The sequence below is a fragment of the Monodelphis domestica genome, chromosome 1, assembly GCF_027887165.1.
Source record: "Monodelphis domestica isolate mMonDom1 chromosome 1, mMonDom1.pri, whole genome shotgun sequence".
NCBI lineage: Eukaryota > Metazoa > Chordata > Mammalia > Didelphimorphia > Didelphidae > Monodelphis > Monodelphis domestica.
In genome coordinates, this window is record NC_077227.1 from 200165527 (window position 1) to 200171526 (window position 6000).

Sequence of the window (6000 nt, forward strand, 5' to 3'; positions counted from 1 at the left end):
TTAAGTTTGTATTCTGACAAATCACCCAAGTTTTGTTCTCTTTGTAAACTCCCCAGTGCTATAGAACCAGATTAAAATGTAATTTGGAAATATTTAATGAAATAGTTAAATATAATAGAAGATAGATAATTTTAATATATGGTTTGCTAAGTCAATATGTGGCTCTCAGAGATCCTCATGTACATTTTAGTGGCCTCATTTCTATTTGAGCTTTACAACATTGTCATTTACTTCCAAACATTGTAGATACATTGATTGGTTTTTCTAAATATTATTTTTTCTTTTTAAAAACAACTATTCTTATGAAGAATGATTTGCTGGGCAAGGAAAGGAGAAAATACATTTGAAAATGCATGTGCTATAAAAATTAAAAAAAATTTAAAAATACTTAAGTGGATAATTGTCAAGGTAGCCTTAAATATAACTATGGAATTTTTTTTCCAAAACAGGATTTTCAGATTCTGATTCTTTCATCTACTTTATTTATTCCTTACATCCTGTTGGGTAAACTCTGGGCCTCTATAGAGGAGAAAACATACATTGATTTGTTCTTTTTTCTTACATTACTTAATTTGTAACTCTTTAGAAAAAATTCTCCTATCCATATTCTTCATTCCACAAACAACATTAAAAATACTTCCCCCTAAAATATTTTGATTATTCATAGTTGTTAGGAAGATACCCAAAGTTCATCAAGAAGGGAAAATAATTTTAGGGGGGAATATTTGCACCTTTGCACCCCAAGGCTACTGAAACTGGAGAAATTTCCTCAGCTCAAAGATTTAGGCCCTGTTGGAATTTAGAGTGGGGATTCCTGGGGAAGGTCAGTAGGGAGGGCAGAGCAGAGAATGCAATGTGTTTCAGAATCTGAATAGTCAAACAGAGCTCATCTACTTGTGGTTTAGGAATTTGGCTCCTGTGCATGACCTTGAACAGAAAATCCAAAATGGGAATGAAATGGGACACTCCATGGTTTCCCTAGTCTGAGTTCCCTTTCCACTATTCCCACTGAACCTGAACTACAGGCATCAAGCATTTTCAGGCTTCCAAACACATATCTATTATAAACTGCCCTTTCTTTTCTTTTTTTTTTCTATAGTGGGGAATGGAAAGAGAGAACTCTCTCCGGAGTTTATACTGGCTCCAAACTGGCCAAACCAGAGAGCCTCAAGGGAACTTTTATCCTTCTCTTTTGATTAAGCAATTGGAAAACACACACACAAACACACACACACACACACAATTCTAATACTGACACATAAATTCACAAACCATGTCAGAGTGAAAAGCCAACTCAAAGAACTAAGACCCTTTCAATCTTGGGAGGATTTAATGAGATAAAAAATGTTAAGAAATCTGTAAGCATTAAAACACTATGTAAATGGTAGCTACTCATTATCCAAAAGTCATCATTCTGGTTAACTTACATTGGGTGCTCTGTAGTTTATCAACTTTCCTCTTAAAATGTGTCTCCAAGGTGAACTGTGATAATCTACGTTTATTTAGCCAAGACAGAGTACAGTCAGATGATCAGTTTCCTAGTTTAGGACACTGTCCTTTCCTTAAGATAGTCTGGGATGGCATTAGCTTTCTTGGCTGTAAATATTATGCAACATGAATGCAATAGAATAATACTGAAAGAAACAAGAATATATGTGTGGGAAGACTTACATGAAGAGATGTGGATGGAAGCAAGCAGAGTCAAAAACACAATTTTATATATATGTATATATAATGACTAGAACAACATAAATGAAAAGAACCACCACAAAGTGATGGGAAATGTAGGGGCTTTCTCATCATCTTCTTGTCTACTTGGGCTATCATTCTCCAATTAGCCATTTTTCTTGTGTCTTTTCTAGCCCCAAAGTCATTCTGCTTAACAAAGGAAACAAAATCAAAAGGATAGACAGGCAGAAGCTCTTTTTCTTCACCGATCTTCCTCTTTTCCATGATATTTATAAAGCATACACACACACACACACACACACACACACACACACACACTCATTTTTATTGTTGCTAACTTTCCTTACTATATTCATTGTTATTTCAGACTTTAATGCTCCAGACAATTTTTTCCCCATGCTGTTTCACCCTGTAAATTTAGCCTATGTGCCCTAACTACTTTTCAGTCTATTGGCTTCTTTATTAGGCAAGACTTCATTTGACTGTTACAGTCTACTTCTAGGTTTTAGTGCTAATGAAATTAGATTTCTAGCTGTAGATAAATAATGGATCAAATCCCTATATTTATCACTTATTGAATACTAAAACGAAAAGAGCTAACCCCATTTCTGTAGACCCCTTTTAGAAGGAAAATGATCATTTGAATTAAGTATGGTTTATTGTACTCCTTTCCTTTGCATGTTGAGTTCACAGGTTGAGTTTTTTTATTAATATAACATTTTAACCTCACAGTTAACATGCTAAAAATTCAACTTTTCATTACTTTGGCAACAAGGTTGAGTGGAGTTAGCACCCTGATACTAAAATAACAATAGTTCTTTTTCTAAACCACTGTCTTCCATCTTAGAATCAGTATTCTCTATTGGTTCCAAGGCCAAACAGTGGTAAGGACAAGGCAGTGGGGTTTGAGCCACTTGCCTATAGCCACACAGTTAGGAAGCATCTGAGATGAGATTTAAACTCAGGAACTCCCCTTTCTAAGTCTGGTTCTCAATCCACTGGGCCACCCATCTCCCCCCCAGGAATAGCTTTTTTAAAAGGTCTTTCTCAGAAGAAAAAAAAATTAGTAACTGAAATGGGCAGACTAGACAGGCTGCCTACCTTGAAACAATAGCCTCCTCCCAGGGCCACTGATATATGATTATCCTTTAGCTAATTATGAAGAATCATCCAGAATATCACTCCATTTCTCCTAAATGACACCTTCATCCGAAATTACCGAAAGTCATGGATGTGTTCCAAGGTAGAGCTGGCTTACAGTGAAACAACTTCCTACAAATCTCAGTTACATGTGCCCTAGAAAATTAATACTTCTAAATCTTTAAGATCACTCTTGAAATGACTTTTGTGAATAAACAACACAAGAAATGGAGATTTTTCTCTATATAAGCAGATGTAACCCAGGATCAGATTGCACTATTGCCAAAGATTTGTTTTGCAGCCCTAACACAGATGCTCTTCATTTTATCAGTGTGTTTACAGGTGGCAGAGGACCAGGAACTCTTCAGCCCTAGAGGCATGCATCCCTCATCTGGAGGTAACTGTGGAGATCTTGCTCACTTTTACATCCCTTATACTTGCTACCCATCTGAGAGTTAGCAGCTTCTAATGCTGTACAGTAAGTCTCACTAAAATAAATATGTAGTATATTGAGTTTTGCTTCCATCTCCTAGTCATGAGGTATAGTATTTGCTGAGAACTTTTTTTCTTTCTTTCTTTTTTTAAAATTTTAAACATTATTTTATTTGGTCATTTCCAAACATTATTCACTGGAAACAAAGATCATTTTCTTTTCCTCCCAGCCCCCTCTCCCACCACCTTCCCCTCTCCCATAGCCGACGCACGATTCCACTGGTTTTCACATGTGTTCTTGACTCGAACCCATTTCCCTGTTGTTGGTATTTGCATTAGAGTGTTCATTTAGAGTCTCTCCTCAGTCATATCCCCTCAACCCCTATAGTCAAGCAGTTGCTTTTCATTGGTGTTTTTACTCCCACAGTTTATCCTCTGCTTGTGGATAGTATTCTTTAGATCCCTGCAGATTGTTCAGGGACATTGCATTGCCACTAATGGAGAAGTCCATCACCTTCGATTGTACCACAATGTATCAGTCTCTGTGTACAATATTTTCCTGGTTCTGCTCCTTTCGCTCTTCATCACTTTTTGGAGGTTGTTCCAGTCTCCATGGAATTCCTCCACTTTATTATTCCTTTGAGCACAATAGTATTCCATCACCAACATATACCACAATTTGTTCAGCCATTCCCCAATTGAAGGGCATCCCCTCGTTTTCCAATTTTTGGCCACCACAAAGAGTGCAGCTATGAATATTCTTGTACAAGTCTTTTTCCTTATTATCTCTTTGGGGTACAAACCCAGCAGTGCTATAGCCGGATCAAAGGGCAGACAGTCTTTTATCACCCTTTGGGCATAGTTCCAAATTGTCCTCCAGAATGGCTGGAACAATTCACAACTCCACTAGCAATGAATTAGTGTCCCCACTTTGCCACATCCCCTCCAGCATTCGTTACTTTCCATAGCTGTCATGTTAGTCAATCTGCTAGATGTGAGGTGGTACCTCAGAGTTGTTTTGATTTGCATCTCTCTGATTATAAGGGATGCAGAGCACTGAGAACTATTTTTAAAAGCAATGAATTCAGAGTCAAATCTAGAGATGGGAGGTCCTGGCTTCAAATATGACCTTGGACACTTCCTAGCTATGTAAACCTTGGCAAGTCATTAATCCCTAGTTACCCAGGCCTTATCACTTTTCTGTCTTGGAACCAATACTTATTATTGATTCTAAGACAGAAAATAGTTTTTTTTTTTTTTTAAAAAGAAGGCACCTGCTGCTACATATTTGGAAATAGACTAGAGACCTATCACCTTTCTATCCTTTGGAATTAGTTCCTCAAACCCAGAACAGCATATCTTTCTAAGTTCAAATTAATTAGTGAAGCCTCTGTGCATTCACATTTGGTTTCATTCCACATTTCCCTTTCATATTCTTCATTAAATTTGCTATTCCTTTTGTTTTCAACATTTCATTCTTGAGAGCTTCTCGATCTTCTTGGGATGACTTTGTCAATAGAATTTTAGGCCAAAGGATTTTATTTATACTTTACTAAAACCCTTCTAGATTTGCATTCAGTGAACTGATGAAGTGAAGTGAGAAGCGCCAGGAGAATATTGTACACACTAACGGAAATATTGTGGGATGACCAACTATGAATGACAACTATTTTCAGAAATTCAAAAATCCAAGACAATTCCAAAGGATTAACCTCCAGGGAAATAACTGATGGAGTATGAATGCAGATTAAAACACACTTTCCCTTACTCTCTCTCTCTCTCTCTCTCTCTCTCTCTCTCTCTCTCTCTCTCTCTCTCTCTCTCTCTCTCTCTGTCTTCCTTTCCTTTCCTTTCCTTTCCTTTCCTTTCCTTTCCTTTCCTTTCCTTTCCTTTCCTTTCCTTTCCTTTCCTTTCCTTTCCTTTCCTTTCCTTTCCTTTCCTTTCCTTTCCTTTCCTTTCCTTTCCTTTCCTTTCCTTTCCTTTCCTTTCCTTTCTTTTCCTTTCCTTTCCTTTCCTTTCCTTTCCTTTCCTTTCCCTTCCCTTCTTTCCTTCTTTTTTCAATTAAAAGCATTTATTTATATTTCTTCTCATCTCCTCCAGGCCCATCTTTGGGGGGGGTGGAGGTTGTGGAACAACAAGGAATGACTGTATCTGTTTTCCCATGGCTCCTTAAAATTTATCATTTTTTTTGTCACCATCAATCTGAAGGGTGTGCTGAAACCTTTGAATTGCTCTAATTTTCATTTCTCTAACTTAATGATCTGAAACATTTTGGATCACTTTTTAAAAATATGGCTATTAAAAATATTGGAGGGGTTGTGGCAAAATTGGGACACTGATACACTTCTGGTGAAGTTGTGAATTGATTCAACAATTCTGGAGGGCAATTTTGAACTATGCCCAAAGGGCACTAAAAGACTGTCTGCCCTTTGATCCAGTCACACTACTTCTGGGTTTATACCCCAAAGAGATAATAAGGAAAAATACTTGTACAAAAACATTTATAACCTCACTCCTTGTAGTGGCAAAAAATTGGAAAATGAGGGGATGCCCATCGATTGGGGAATGGCTGAATACATTGTGGCATCTGATGGTGATGGAATACTATTGTGCTAAAAGGAATAATGAACTGGAAGAATTCCATGTGAACTGGAAAGTCCTCCAGGAATTGATGCAGGGTAAAAGTAGCAAAACCAGGAGAGTATTATACACAGAAACTGAAACATTATGTCACAATTG